Source organism: Siphateles boraxobius, unplaced genomic scaffold (genome assembly GCF_051911475.1).
Source record: "Siphateles boraxobius isolate OS27281-9 unplaced genomic scaffold, OSU_SipBor_1 6, whole genome shotgun sequence".
NCBI lineage: Eukaryota > Metazoa > Chordata > Actinopteri > Cypriniformes > Leuciscidae > Siphateles > Siphateles boraxobius.
In genome coordinates, this window is record NW_027509186.1 from 41,625,001 (window position 1) to 41,642,274 (window position 17,274).

The 17,274-nt window shown below is 36.9% G+C and overlaps 1 protein-coding gene across 2 annotated transcripts in view; it reads right to left on the reverse strand.

The window, feature by feature from the left end:
• igsf11 (immunoglobulin superfamily member 11) overlaps nt 1–17,274 on the reverse strand; it is a 141,700-nt gene that overhangs the window by 61,124 nt on the left and 63,302 nt on the right. Inside the window, exon 1 of one of the 2 annotated variants that reach the window (XM_077207155.1) lies at nt 4,588–4,855. The exons of the other annotated variant lie outside the window; for it this stretch is intronic. The gene's annotated coding sequence lies outside the window, so the exon portion shown is untranslated. Of the gene's footprint in view, nt 1–4,587; nt 4,856–17,274 lie in introns of those variants that run through there. 2 annotated transcript variants of the gene reach the window in all.

The window sequence follows — 17,274 nt, forward strand, 5'->3', positions numbered from 1 at the left end:
GAGATAATTAATCCTGAACTATATTTCATAAGAGCTGGTCTGTCGGGTTTGTCCCCCGCCACCTTTACAATTCTGCTGTGATAATCAAGAAAAGTTCTGCTAGTCGACGCTTTAATAAAGCAGAGTTTGCTCGAGGCGTGTTTAAATCGCTTTAGAATATCAATTACTGCAATCTGATCTTGGTATATTGAGCCTAAAACAAGAAGAGGTTTATTAGTTTCCTCACAAACAGGAATGAAAGACTGAGCAGTGTGTTTGTACGAGCTCATGTCTCGTGATTGACAGTCCCACTGAGGACGCGTTGTTTACAAATGCTTTAGTCATGTAGCTATATATGTATATATACATATTTTACTGTAATACATATGCCATTTGATGCAAATTTCTGAAATACATTGACATATAATTTAATCTGGCATATTTAAAGCATATATACAAATATTTTGACAACATTATTGTCCTGAGTTTTGACTGATGTGTGAAAGAGCAACTGCAGAGCAATAATATATTATTTATGATTTTAGCGTGTTTTCATGGGATCAGTTTGATCTACAGTTGCGCTGAGACTCAAAGATCTTCTGCAGAACAAATTCAGCAGATCTTACAGAGAACAACACACACACACACACACACACACACACACACACACACACACACACACACACACACACACACACACACACACACACACACACACACTGCCCCTATCCCTAAACCTACCCATCACACACACACACACACTGCCCCTATCCCTAAACCTACCCATCACACACACACACACACTGCCCCTATCCCTAAACCTACCCATCACACACACACACACACTGCCCCTATCCCTAAACCTACCCATCACACACACACACACACACACACACACACACTGCCCCTATCCCTAAACCTACCCATCACACACACACACACACACACACACTGCCCCTATCCCTAAACCTACCCATCACACACACACACACACACACTGCCCCTATCCCTAAACCTACCCATCACACACACACACACACACACTGCCCCTATCCCTAAACCTACCCATCACACACACACACACACACACTGCCCCTATCCCTAAACCTACCCATCACACACACACACACACACACTGCCCCTATCCCTAAACCTACCCATCACACACACACACACACACTGCCCCTATCCCTAAACCTACCCATCACACACACACACACTGCCCCTATCCCTAAACCTACCCATCACACACACACACACACTGCCCCTATCCCTAAACCTACCCATCACACACACACACACACACTGCCCCTATCCCTAAACCTACCCATCACACACACACACACTGCCCCTATCCCTAAACCTACCCATCACACACACACACACACACTGCCCCTATCCCTAAACCTACCCATCACACACACACACACTGCCCCTATCCCTAAACCTACCCATCACACACACACACACACACTGCCCCTATCCCTAAACCTACCCATCACACACACACACTTACACACACACACTGCCCCTATCCCTAAACCTACCCATCACACACACACACACACACACACACACTGCCCCTATCCCTAAACCTACCCATCACAGGAGACATTCTGCATTTTTACATTTTTAATAAAACACTGCTTAGTATGTTTTTAAAGCCGTTTGAAATATGAGGACTCATGAAATGTCCTCATAAATCACGTTCAAGTTGTAATACCAGTGTAACACCCATGTCATTATACACATTTGAGTCCTCACAAATCACAAAAACCCACACACACACACACACACACACACACACACACACACACACACACACACACACACACACACACACACACACACACACACACACACACACACACACACACACACACACACTCACACAACACAGTCAGGATGTTTCTAGAAATCATACACATGTAGTGTAAAGCAAAGTGTAGTTAGTTCTGAAGCTTGAGCAACATGTGGATATTGAGTTATCTAATACAAACACATTCAGACATTAACAGCATAACAGCGTGAGATTTACAGGCCAGTGTTTCTGAATGAAAATTACACTCACAGCTTGAAGTGAACGGATCTAAATCATGGAAATCCAGCCAAGCACTTGAGGCGAAATCTGAGTCGTATGAAATATGCATCCGATGAATTTGAATCTGTATTTCTTGTGTTTTTGACACAGGTGAAGAGATCTCAGACAGAACCTACAGCGCCGAGACACGGGTGTAATTTTAACCTTGACTGCAAGATTTCACGCTTTTTCTGTGAAATATCACACTTTAGGGCCTCCGACGGGTGTGTGTGTTTAATTGGTGCTTCAGCAAGATGCAAAATGTGATCTTCATATTCTGTGTGAGAACAAACGTCACACTCCCGTTCAGTCCCTGCACACACAAAACTCACAAACACATGAAACGTCACCTGATCATCTGTTAACGCACTGTAAAATTAAGCATTATTACCTAGTACTTTCTTAGGTAAGTACACTATAAGGACACGTAAGTTAACGTACTGTAAAAGGACAGTCTCATATAATTATATTATCATACAAAACATATCATTTATGTATATATATATATATATCAGGGCTGTCGATTTAATGCGTTAGTTTAATTAACTATTCATGTCCCGAATTGCACAAGTGCAAATGTGACATTGATCTTATACAACAGTTCAATGGAAAATTAATATTGTGTTATATTTCACACACAGTATTGTCTGTCATCGCCAACGAAAATATTACAGATAAAGCCAGAGCCAACGATTGTTGTATCCTAAAAGTGAAATAAATTCTATGTTGAATCAAATCTAATATTTCTTTCTGAAGCTACTTTTGTAATGTCTATTTGACTCTTTTCTCAGTTAATCAATCAATCAAATTTTATTTGTAGAACGCCGAAGGGTGCACAAGGCGCTTTCCATGTGCACCTTTATTATTATTTAACATAATAATGACTTTAAATTATCTTTTGGGTTTCATTTCTCAGCCATATTTGAGGTCCGATTAATTATTCGCCACATCGTGTAATACATTAGAGTAAAAATTTTAATCGCGTTACAGCCCTAATATGTAAGAGTCTTATCTAGACAAACCATCAGCCATTTTATAAAAGAAATAAACATTTATATACTTTTATACCACTAATGCTCGTCCTGCACTAGCGCCACACTTCACGTAATCACGTTGAAAGGTCACGCGTTGAGTTTATGGGTGTATTCACACCTGCCTTGTTTGGTTCGATTGAATCGAACTCTAGTTCGTTTACCCCCTTGGTGCGGACCTTTTGGGCAGGTGTGAATACAGCAATCGAACTCGGGTGCGGACCAAACAACCGAACCGAGACCCAGCTGAAGAGGTGGTCTCGGTACGGTTCCAAACGAACTCTGGTACGGTTCGTTTACGGTGTGAACATGAACCGACCCAATTGCAAGAAAGCACTGCGCCTTTGAGTTAACAGGAAAAATTTGACAGCCTACTACATTCCATTCCGGCGCGCTGTCTGGCCACACGATACTGTTGCGCGTCTTTCTGCGCGTCGTGTGTGCATCATTGGAATGAATGAATTAATGAATGAGTGACAGGGCTGTCAAGTGTCACGTATTGAGCGTGACAGTCACTCATTTCGGTCTTTTGTCACGCCCTCCCGCCACACATTGTATTTCTCACGCTGAAAAACTATTTGTAATATATTTAATATGCCGCAGCGCCCAAAACTCTGGCCGCGCCGCTCTCACTGTGGAACCGGCAGGAAGCGCGTCTCCTCTGGTGTTGTTAGCCAATCAGAAAATAGCACTGTTGTATCTGGGTAAGATTTAACGCAACAACCAATGACACTGAGTTGGTTCACTTGCAAAAAGAGCAGTGTGAAAGCGAACCGTACCAAAAAAAAAAAAAAAAATTGTATTTTGTCCGGACCAAAGCAAGTGAACTATCGGACTTTCCTGGTGTGAATACACCCTATAACTCCTATTGAACCAAATACCTTTTTGATAGAGATTGAATGTTTGAATGTTATTTAATTATGAGTGATGTGACTTCCTCCCATTCTTGTGTAAATAGTTTCTGTTTTGAAACTGAGGATAATTACAGAGATACATCGAGGTGTTTTGTATAATGAAGGATTTGTCACTGGAGAGTTTTGCTATTCCTGTTTAACGAATATTTTTGTAAACTGGTAAAGCTGTGAAAGTGACGCATGTGAACAGATGTGAATTATATCCCTCCGCACTAAAAAAAGAAAGAAAGAAAGAAAGATAGACGGAAGAACCGACCCAGTGTTTGCTAAGAGAACGTGCAAAGACGAAGTCAAACACCATTTACAACAAAAATAAAAAGGTAAAACAACGATGTCGGATGATTTTGAAGTTTGAGGAGAAAATAAGTGAGTTTTTCGCCCTATCCTACATTTCTGAACCGGAACATACGCAAGACCTTCCAACGTGATTACGTAATGTGTGGCGCTAGTGTAAGACAAGCATTAGTGGTATAAAAGTATCTAAATGTTTATTTTGTAATAAAATGTGCGCTGGTTAGTGTAGATCAGACTCTTATTCCTCGGCTGGATCGTGTCGAGACTTTGAAGCTGCACTGAAACTCACATTTGGACCTTCGACCCGTTGGACCGCATTGAAGTCTCTATATGGAGAAAATCCTGGAGTGTTTTCCTCAAAAACCTTCATTTCTTTTCCACTGAAGAAAGAAAGACGTTAATATCTTGGATGACGTGGGGGAGAGCGAATTATCAAGTGATCTAATCCTTTAAGGGACACATGTTTTGGGGAAGCGATCATTCCGTTAAACCGTTAACCGGAGCTGTGTGTGTGTTTCTGCTCCACAGTAACCGTGTTTAAACACACTCAGACTTTATGTCTGTCGAGGTGAAAATAGCTGAGAAACTCCAGAGAGCGGCAGCAGATTTAGACAGACACACCCTCCTCCGTATTCCCACATTACAAAGATGAAACCCGAAGCGGGACCCTGGAATAGCCCTGCGACCCGAGATCCCGGAACACCAAACTGTCCCGCTCACACACGCACACACACACACAGGACGTAACCGTTATCCGTCGATTAGATGCGTGCCTGTTTACTGTCTCTGTAAATAACTGTTGACACAAATTTCACTCTTGCTTGAGAAATGTTGCAGCTGCTACAGATTAAAAATAACCCTGACTGCAGACGCCCTGAGGAAAGAGTGTGTTTAAATTGCACAAAAACATGAAAGGTGATAAAACAGAAATCACATTTGAAAAAAAAAAAAAATCTCTTAATCGTTAATCTAATCTCTTAATTGGTTCTCCTAAGCTTAAGTCCATTGTGATAGTGTCCTGTAAAGTTTCACATATTATATATAAATTGTCAATTTCATAATATTAATATATTATTTATGATTTTAGCGTGTTTTCATGGGATCAGTTTGATTTACAGTTGTGCTGAGACTCAAAGATCTTCTGCAGAACAAATTCAGCAGATCTTACAGAGAACAACACACACACACACACACACACACACACACAAACACTCTCTCTCTCTCTCTCTCTCTCTCTCTCGCACACACACACTCACTCTCTCACACACACACACACACACACTCACTCTCTCACACACACACACACACACACACTCTCTCTCTCTCTCTCTCTCTCTCACACACACACACACACACACACACACACACACACACACACACACACACACACACACACACACTCAAACACACACACACACACACACACTCACACACACACACACACACACACGGAGCACTTGCAGAGATTAAACGCTCTTTAAAGAGAAAGACTGAGCCTGTGACCCAGCCGGTTGATTAGAGACCCTCTCTTCACTTCTCCACGACACACACACACACACACACACACACACACACACACACACACACTGCTGTTAAATGACCCGCGAGATCTTCAGCACTTCTGATGTTACGCTGCATTAAAGGCCAAGTGCTTAATGAACACACAAACACACCGACACAAACAAACACACTGACACAAACACACACACCGACACAAATCCAGAAGTTCAGTCAACGCTTGTAGAATTATCACGGAGTCACACACACAGTCGTGTTTACATGTTTTCCATGAAATTACAGAATTAATTTATGGTTACAGTTTATTTCGATGGTCCATGTTAGACATTCTACTAATACTCTAATGAGAGTTATTTAACATGTAGTTACAAAGTTACTATAGTTAGTAAAATGTCTAAACTGGACAATCAAAAAAAAAATATATATATATGTATGTATATATAGCTTGTGTGTGTGTGTTTGTGTGTGTGTGTTTGTGTGTGTGTGAGAAATAGAGTGTTGGTGTGTGTGTGTTTGAGTGTATGCGTGTTAGAGAGAGAGAAAGAGAGAGTGTGTGTGTGTGTGTGTGTGTGTGTGTGTGTGTGTGTGTGTGTGTGTGTGTGTGTGTGTGTGTGTGTGTGTGTGTGTGTGTGTGTGTAAGATCATGTAATAACAACAGTGTCATCTGAACTGGGGTAAAACTACAGCACCATTCAAATCAAATCACACTGCAGCGAGTCGAACACACACTCACCTCAAACCATGCAGAAGAGAGAGAGAGAGAGAGAGAGAGAGAGAGAGAGAGAGAGACAATCCATCACTGCTCCTCAACTCAACACATGAGACTCTCCTCAACAAACCTCATTCCTCTCATCTCCTCATCATAACGCTTCCAGACATAATGATATTTCCTTCTCCTCTCTAACCATCTGTTCATCATTATAAAACATCACTCATCTGCTTTCATCAGGGAGACTCTTACACACACACACACACACACACACACACACCATTGGTCGAGCAAGAGGTTAACATGATAGCAATATATATTAAAAACTCGTCAGTAGGGCTGGGTACCGAGTTCGGTACTTTTTAGGTACCGACCGAATTACCTCGATACTACCGAGTATCGAAACATGTCTTGTTTTTCGGTACCAAGTTTTGGTAACTAAGTGGCTAATCTCGTCAACGTCAGTTAAAGAATAAACATGCAGCATGATTGGCTGTGGCGGAAAAACACTAGTTTACGCGGCTGCCCAGAGACGTGGCTCGTCGCACGTGAGGCTGTTGTGTGTGTGTGTGTGTGTGTGTAAGCGTCCCAACCTAGATAGATAGAAAATATGTGGAAATGATCAAAAGTGTACCTACCTATCTCAGAAGGCAACACGGTAAATCATTAGAAAGGCCACAGAACACACTTGAGAGTAGAAAGTTTATCCGTCTTCGACTACAAGAACTGGAGCGCGTCACAAATGAACCCGAAACTCAGCGTATAGGATTCTTGCCTCACAGACATGAGGAATAGTCCTATATACGGTCAAAATATATCTATTTTTAAACGAAACAATTCGGAATAAATAGTTTGATTACCTAATCCATATAGGCGCGCGCACGTTCACTACTGCAGGAATGACGAGTCAGCATCGCAATAATCATCTTTGCCGCCAACACACTGTAAACACTTCTTCATTAATAAACAATTAAAATATCTCCTTGCTATCGTTTCCCGACACATCCATAATCATTAGGCTACTTTTGCCAGTGCTTTGCGCAAGCTTCATGTGTGCTGAGCGTGAGGCATATATCCCTCACCCCAGTAGCCTATATTTAATTCAATTCAATTTGTATAGCATTTTTCACAAAACATATCGTTTCAAAGTAGCTTTACAGAAAATGCATATGTCTAAATTACAATTTAGAGTGATCTGTTATCAGAGGTGACTGTGTGTAATGCATTTCATAAGAAAAATGAGCTAATTGAAGTAAAGAATACATGTTGTTAAATGATTAGGAAACAGAAAACTTTAGCATTGGTGCTTTTTTACATACTCAAAATATGTGCAAAAAAGTCAACAAACTGACTGGAAAAATACGTTTTTTTTTTTTTAGGTATTGTTATATTGTTAAAACTGGTTTCATAAAATTGGTATCGAAAAAAGTATCGATCAGGAACCGGTATCGAAGTCAAGGTATCGGTATCGGTATCGAAAATTTTGTTATGATACCCAGCCCTACTCGTCAGGAGAATAGCTGGCCTCTCTTATAAGGGAAAAAGCAGCACAACATGGATGTACATAACAGCCAGTCAAAACAAATGAAATCTATAAAGTCCCCATGTGGTGTAGATCCAGCTTTTAATGTAGTTTATATGTCTATGTGGTGTTTTTAATGTGCTTTAAGACAAACCATGTGTAAATTCATAAGTCGACAGCATTGCTGAGTATTTTCTCCTTAAAACTGCAGTGAACCAAAGACAGTCTCAAAAACACGCTTTGAAATCGCTGGTGTTTCTGACGTCACAAACTACAATGTAACCAATCAGATCAACGTGTGATCGTCAACCAGTGGATCTCTGAGCTGAGTGAGTGAGTGGAGGCGGGGCTCATTTGCATATTCATAGAACCGCACATACTAAATGAGGCAAGGGTGTCGAATTACATTACCTTTAAATATGTAATTTTGGTGATCAAAGTTGAGTTTTAAGAGAAAAAATTATTGACTACAAGAGGACTTTAATATACAGTTATGTGGAGCAATGAGATTTTACTGTGAAACCAAATGACAAATAAAATATCTAAGAACTGATGAATGAAAGCCGATAGAAAATATACAATACCTTTCAAAAGTTTGGGGAATGTAAATTAAAAGCTGTTCTTTTGAACTTTCTATTCATCAAAGAAAACTGAAAAATAAAATGTATCAGTTTCCACAAAAATATGAACCGTTTTCAACAATGATAATAATCATAAATGTTTCTTGATCATCAAATCATCATATTAGAGTGATTTCTGAAGGATCATGTGACACTGACTGAAGACTGGAGTAATGATGCTGAAAATTCAGCTTTGATCATAGGAATAAATTACACTTTAACAATATATTCACATAGAAAATAGTTATTTAGACCGTAATAATATTTAACTGGTTTTACTGTATTTTTGATCAAATAAAAGCAGCTTTGGTGAGGCAGAAGAGACTCAAAAACATTAGAAAATCTTACTTTTAAACGGTAGTGTACACGGATTTGCATCGCAGCTTTATAATTTAATAATTACCTTTAAATCACACCCTTATAGTTTAATTTCTCTGAGGATAAGCAGCAGAAGATTTTAAACAGCACTTCCTCATAAACTTTCAGAGAGAAGTCACACAAAAAAAACTTTTTAACAAACTAAAACTCTCTGATTAAGGCATAAAAAAAAAAAATAGTTTGGTTCCGGTTTCCGACCGACCCTGTCAATTTATGTGCGACCCAAATTTATTTTATGAGCTTGGGGAAGAAATAATACAAATTAAATAAATACAACTTTGAGGCGAACTATAATTTATGTTTTTGTACAGCACCGTATTTGTATAGCCTGTTGTCCTCCAGCAATGCGAACAAACGAGGCAGCCACGGGCGTTCACACATCGTTGTTGTCATGTAGATGCACGGCTGCGCATGAACTGAACGAGCAGAGATAGAGAGAGAGATAGAGAGAGATAGATAGAGATAGAGAGAGAGAGTCCCGGTCGCGCGCGCGCTCTCTCCGCGGAGCCAGGCGGAAGTATAGGCTTCACCGTCTCAAAACTAAGCGCTGTCTTGCTCTCTCTCCCTCGCACATATTAATGAAAATAAATCGACACAATGGCAATGTCGGAAGACTAAAGTTTCATGTGGAGCATTCGGAGATTTCTTTTTTTCCTGAATTACCGCTGGGTGGGAATTGTGCTAAAATACGTTGCCTTATCTTCTCTGAAAAGCGTTCCACACATTCAGCTGACATATAACCCACACTTTAAATAAAACAAAAAAACTATCCAGTGATGAAATGTTTTCTGTGATGGCACAAATCTTGTGGGATGTCCTAACCGCCGGGATAATCACACAACGCGCACACGTCCGATAATGACACGTCTAATTCGCGAACTAATGACTCATTTGAACCGATTCGTTTTAATGAATGGTTAAAACAACTGATCTTTCCAACACTGAACTCACGAGACGTCTGAATCGGTGTATAACTAATCGGTAACACTTTACAATAAGGCAACCCCGTTTGCCCCCGCGCACACATTTAAAATCAGCGTGTGTGTGTGTAACATGCTGGGACACACAAGGTGGTAGAGTAGCTTATCAATCGCTACTGTAAATAATAATAATAAAAAAAAATTATTTCCTTCCTATCCCTTGCTGCCACTGGAGAAAAAAAAAAGAAAAAAAAAAGTCCCTACCGACCCATGACCTCAACTGACAACCAACCGGAACCAAAATTTTTTTTTTTTTTTTTTTTTTTTTTTTAACGCCTAATGAGGCTGAAGACTCAGAGAATTTAGAGCTGGAATCATTTACACTTAATTTATGCAAATCTTAATTTTTTTTTCTCAGATAACAGCCTAAGCAAGACATCCAAGGTCTGTATTTATTAGCTCTATTATTGAATCAAGTATTATCAGTCTGTAGATAATGAGTGTGAGTTTAAGTCACATTGAAACACAGCTGCGATTAATGACCGAACCCTCCAGTGGCACAATCCCGTTTCACAGGACAATTTCAATCAAAACCAATAAGCATAAATCAAAAATAATCATTCATTTAATGACGTCTGATGAAGCGTCAACAGAAAAATGCGAACTTAAATGCAACGTAAGGCTCTTTTGTGTAAACGTAAGGTCTTACATAAACAGAAAACAAGTGTGTCCAGATCACATTTCACTTCATAATCAAGAGAAAAACAGAAAAGTCTGTTTTTGGAACCATTAAGATTCTTTCATATTGTGACTTTTAATGATAATATCCATTCTAAATTCTAATTCAGAGGTATTAATAAAGTATTATATGTAAACAGATTATTAATGATGTTTAGTATTAAGTATAATTATTAAAATATTAATATGACAAATAAATTGATTATTAATTACATTTAATTTAGAATTATTAAGTTATTAAGAATTAATAAGTAGAATTATTATTAATAAAACATTATTATTTGTAAAATAAACTGAGAATTAATTATATTTAATTGAGAATTATAAAGTAGGATTATTACTAATAAAACATCATTATATGTAAAATCATATGGATTATTAATTACATTTAATTTAGTTTTAAGTTGAATTATTATTATTATTAATAAAACATTATTAAATGTAAAATAAATCAATAAATAATTAAATTAAGTTTAATTTACAATTAAGTCAAATTATTAAAAGATTATTATATGTAAAATAAATAAATTATTAATTGCATTTAATTTACCATTATTAAGTCGAATTATTATGTATAAAACATTATTAAATGTAAAATATACAGTTTATTAATTACATTTAAATCAGAATTAAGTACAATTATTAAATCATTATTATATATAAAATCATAAATAGATTATTAATTACATTTAACTTAGATTTAAGTTGAATTATTATTATTAATAAAACATTATTAAATGTAAAATACATAGATTATTAATTAAATTGTTTAAATTACAATTAAGTTGAATTATTGAAACATTATATATAAAATAAATTATTAATTGCATTTAATTTAGAATTATTAGGTATAGAATTATCAATAATAAACTTATATATGCAAAAACATTGCTTATTAAATTTTATTTAGAATTATTATTATTATTATTAAAACATTATATGTAAAATAGATTATTAATTCAACTTAAATTTAAATTATGTCACTTAAAATCAACCAAGGTGGATTTTAAATGTGCTTTATAAATAAAAGTGGATTTGATTTGATAAGATTATAAGTCAAATAATTTTTCATAGTAAACAGTCTTTACTACGTAAGAAAGAATAATGAGAATTATGGTTATGTGCTTATAATGTGCCCTGGGAAAGGCAGCAGGCGGGTGATGGATGACAGGAAGATGTTCAGGAGAAGGATCTGGGATCCGGCATTCACATGTGCCGGAGTCGGGAATGAATCGCATTATGAGGAATGTCACGGCACACAGAGACTCCTTTATACGAGACATGAAAGGAAATGCTTTTCCACAACTGTAAACCCTCACCGGAACGGACCCTGCCGGCAGCTCCGCACGGAAATGAAAAATTATGTCTGAAAAATGTATTCATGCATTTATATTGTTTCTGGGTGGCATACATTAGTCCATCAAGCCTGCCTGAATATAAATGTGATAAAATCAATGACCTCCCGAGGGGAGTGTTGCTCCCGAGTTTTCCTGCGTTTCTGGGCTCTAATACGCTCCTAAGAGAGTCGAGATGCTTCAGAGGAATAACTTCTCCTCATCCGCAAGGCCACGCTTCTTTCTGACAGCTCTCGGCTCTGCGTATGAATAAATAAATCGACTCAATGGGTGGCCAGAGAGCCACTGCTTTTAACTTCAGGAGTCACAAACTCTACAAAAAAAAGAAGAAAAAAAAGATCAGCTCTATAGCAGAATCGAGTATCAAGCAAGGAGGAAAATATGTGACAAATTGAACTGTAAAAAATCTGTTAAATTACGGTAAAAAAAACAGCAGTTGTGGTTTTCTAGAAATTTACCCGTAAAAAATCTGTTAAATTACGGTAAAAAAAACGGCAGTTGTGGTTTTCTAGAAATTTACCGTAAAAAATCTGTTAAATTACGGTAAAAAAAACGGCAGTTGTGGTTTTCTAGAAATTTACCGTAAAAAATATGGTAGCAACATTTTAGGTTTTACAGACTTAACTTATAAAAACATATTTCATTAACTGATATAACGTTAATTTACCGACCTATTGAAGCTCTTATATCTGATTTGTACTATTGTAATACACTGACAACCACCAATCACAGTGGTGATGAGAGTCACATGATGAATCAAAGCTCATCACAAACACTTTTTCACAAGAAAGTTAATACTAATATATAGACAGTGTCATTCACACAAACACTAAACACCATCATGGTAACACACATGCTCCAAGCTACATGTAAAAATGCAATAAACATTAATTTAACAACATTAAATGTAACATAAAACCCTAATGTACATAACTGATGAGAAACAACAATGAAGAAACAAAGTTATTCAATAAAAATGTGAAGTGTCATGCAGGGAATTGTGGGAATGTCAATTTAGTTTTTTTTACTGTAAATTATACAATGACTTGTTGGAATTTTGTCACTTCCAAAAACTGAACATTTAACGGTATTTTACCGTAAAATTATATTAAATATACAGTTAGATCTATCACAGTTATTTACCATATACAGTACGTAAACTTTCTGTTAACCTATTAACAGTTTTTCCGTTAAAAACAGTTTTCCAGTCTTTTACTGTTAAAATCACGGTAATTTTTTACAGTGGCAGTTATGGCAAAAAAGTACTTGTTCTGCAGAATCATATTATGATGTTCGCCGTTTTGACTCGCTTTGCTATAAGATTATCTAGGAATCCCAAATCTTGTTGCAATCCTGATGTTACGAAAACAAGCCACCGCTCATGTGATATACAGAAGTGCAATATTCCTCCATCATGGAGTGAGTTTTCGTCTGTCTGAAGTGCCACTCGATCCTGCTTCAAAACCTTTTACGCATAAATTGCAGGTTATGTAGAAGCTGTGGTTTGGATAATGATGACAGTATTTCTAGCTCAGATCAATGCGGCCCGACCCCCAGGAGCCGCTCCAATGGACCTGTAAAACTCAACATGTTTTTCCCATGATAATTCAGGTCTCATCCAGAGAAATGACTTATAATCTGCCCTGCTAACCTTTGATCTCAATATAGAAGTGAAATAATGCCAAATGTTTTTGAAACAAAAAAGCATGTTGAATTGCACTAACTGAAAAAAACATGCTTGCATTTTAATGCATTGTATTTTTAAGGCTTGCATTTCTATGGGCTGAAATTCAACATGGTTGAAGGAGAACACTAACGTGTAACTAAACTTCGGTGCTTGGCCACTCAAAAGGCAAGGATTGCAGTATGTTTTACAAATAAGCATGTTTCACTAATTTCACATTCAATGTGTTATTTACTTTTCCTTGTAATTGTTTGTGAAATTTACTTGTAATTTCTGGGTGAAACATTTTTTGAAGAAAGTGCTTGCAAGGCCTTACATTAGAACAAATACTATAATAACATCTTAGTTGATGAGTTTATTTTTGACCGAACATACTATATATTTACATATGAGCAGAAACTGGCTAACAAAAGCTTATTTGATGTCTATTTTAGAATTAAAACGTTATAATCTATCCAAAAAATATGAAATGTTGTCTTTCATCTTTCATCTGTAACATAAACAACAGCGTCCATCTGTGCCCTTAATTCATTCACACAGAAACGTGATTCAAATCAACAGTCTTTTTGCGTTTACAGACACTATATTCCATATCGCGATTAGAACACAAGAACAAGAATAAAAAACGTACTCACAATTCTCGGCTATATCCGTCGCTCCTCGAAATGAAAATAAACCAGCACATGTTCTGAGGTAAATGTCCCAGGATTATTCCTCACACAGCCTCGCAAGAAGAAATAGTACATTAATCTGGTGATTACATTTGTTGTGTTATCGCGTTTATGAGGGGCGTTGACACGTTTGCATGTGTTGCTTCAGATCATTTGCGTTTGAATACCGCGCGCTCTCCGTGGGCGTGTCTCACATTAGCAGGATAATGAGATCGGCTGACACCTCTCTCTTTTTTTATAGATTACATAAACAGAGAATATTTATTTTAGTTTTGAATAAGATATTTTAGATAAAAGTAGAAACTTAAATGATTATAAAGATATATTGCTCATGCTTGTGTGAATAGTATTCGCTGAGCTTTGTTTAAGTTTAGAGGCGTGCTCCAGCAAAAAAGTTAACGGAGATGGAGAGGCAGAAAGCACACCCTGTTTATTTTCTTTATTTTACAAAAGCACAATGTTTTATTTCGATTGTAAGTGGACACATAAAAAAGTACACATTCAACAGTTTATTTTTTTATATTTCTTAAGTCTGTAAGACCGAAAATGACAGAGTATATTAAGTTTATTTTCCTGCTATGTGAAAAAAATCTAGCAAAACTCGGCAGCGCGTTTCTGGACCACAGAGGGTTAAGGCAAGTGTAAAAGATGATTTAATAGATTAAAGAAATAGAACGCCAACCATAATTCATCATGCAAATATTATAATGATGTCAATAGTGTCAGTTGATTTTTAAACTTTAACTGTATAAACAAAGTTTATGAAAACCGAATACAGAATAAGAAGCTTAATTTATAAACAAAATAAGCTTTGAATGAGGTCTGTATGTTAAGAAATAAAAGAGGCCCAAAATAAAACAGTACTGATGAAGAATAAATAAAATAATAATATAGTCATGCAAACGCAATCCAATCAAATCCCAAAGGATGAAATCAGCTCTTGACCTGCATCATTTCATGCTGAGTATTCGGTTTTTCTCAGAAATACATCACACAATATAAGGTAAATGTGTTGTGAAAGCTGTTTCATACAAGACCATGGAAACAAAATCACGGCTGCTTTTCTTCTCTGAAACTCTGCCATCCGACAGTCATGCTAAAACTGCTAAAACATCACCAAATAAACTCTCAGAGGATTTGATCTGTTGCTACGGGAAAGTCACAGGTTTGTTTAGGATCCCCGAGAGAATGATTTTGTTCCCCTTTCAAACAATTAAAGATTCCTCAAGCTACAACGTCTGTGTTTTGGCTTTCATGAAGTGAACTTCTGTCCCCTTTTCAAGCTGTCTTGAAAGTCCTAAGGCCCCTGAAGACAATCAACTTCTGTTCAAAAGCGTCCATCGCTCTCTGGAAGCAGTGCTAATCTGTTTTTTTCACATTGGAAATGAAAGCCGAAGAACTTGTGACTCAGATGAAACAGAAGGACATGGAGGAAAGACGGAGAGGAGCAAATGTGTTGTTTTGATTCTGGTTTCAGGGCTCGATTGCCCACAGAACACTAAAAAATAACATGTTCTTCTGGCTAATGCTCCAATAAGGACACTTAAAGCATCATGCTCATATTTAATTACCTAAACACACATGCATCTGCCGAATGAAAGCTCAGAAAAACAGCTCAAAAGTTGCTCTTTTATAGTTCAGGAGATTCTAATGCATAAATGTTTTGATAAAGGATCAACTTTGCCTCAAATGTGTCTCCAAAATTTTCTTGTGAGAAGTATAGTGGTCACAAATGAGTCAATAGTTGTCATACTGTAAGAGTATTTAAGTTATGATATTAATGTGGAGCAGCACAGATCCTTTGGATGAATTTATCTCTTGAATTTGATTGCAGATTTTGTTATCTTGGCAAAGTTTGAGACAATTTTGAGATCTCTTCTGAAATTAGAGGAGAAACAGGTAAAGTTATTGTTGTTTTGTTAAGACCTAAGGTAGACTTTTATCTCTAGTTCTGAGCCCCTAAAGCCCTTAAATTACATATTTTAGTACTTTTGCTTTCGCAAAAAAAAACTAAAAAAAAAAAACGGTTTTACGATAAATCAAATGTTTTAAGAGAACGCACAGTTTATTTGGGAAACACAATTTTTTTTGAGCAAACGCAAATGTTTTGAGAGAGAGCACCAAGTTTATTTGGGAACGCAATCGTTCTGCGAGCAAACGCAAATGTTTTGAGAGAAAACGAAAAGTTTATTTAGGGAACACAATAGTTTTGTGAACAAACAAATGTTTAGAGAGAAAACTATTGCGTTCCCTCAATAAACTTTGCGTTTTCTCTCAAAAGATTTGCGTTTGTTCACAAAACACAAAGTTTATTTAGGTGCACAATAGTTTTGTGAACAAACGCAAATTTTTTGAGAGAAAATACAAAGTTTATTGAGGGAACGCAATAGTTTTGTGAACAAACAAATATTTTGAGAGAAATCTATTGCGTTCCCTCAATAAACTTTGCGTTTTCTCTCAAAACATTTGTGTTTGTTCACAAAACACAAAGTTTATTTAGGTGCGCAATAGTTTTGTGAACAAACAAATGTTTAGAGCGAAAATGCAAAGTTTATTGAGGGAACACAATAGTTTTGTGAACAAACAAATGTTTTGAGAGAAAATGCAAAGTTTATTGAGGGAACGCAATAGTTTTGTAAACAAACAAATGTTTTGAGAGAAAACGCAAAGTTTATTGAGGGAACGCAATAGTTCTGTGAGCAAACGCACATTTTTTGAGAGAAAATGCAAAGTTTATCGAAGGGAACTTGCGAATGCAAGTATTTTAAGCAAGAACGCAAAGGTTTTGTGAGCAAACGCAAACGTTTTGAGCGAAAACGCTAAGTTTATCTGTCAAGTCACCTTTATTTATATAGCGCTTT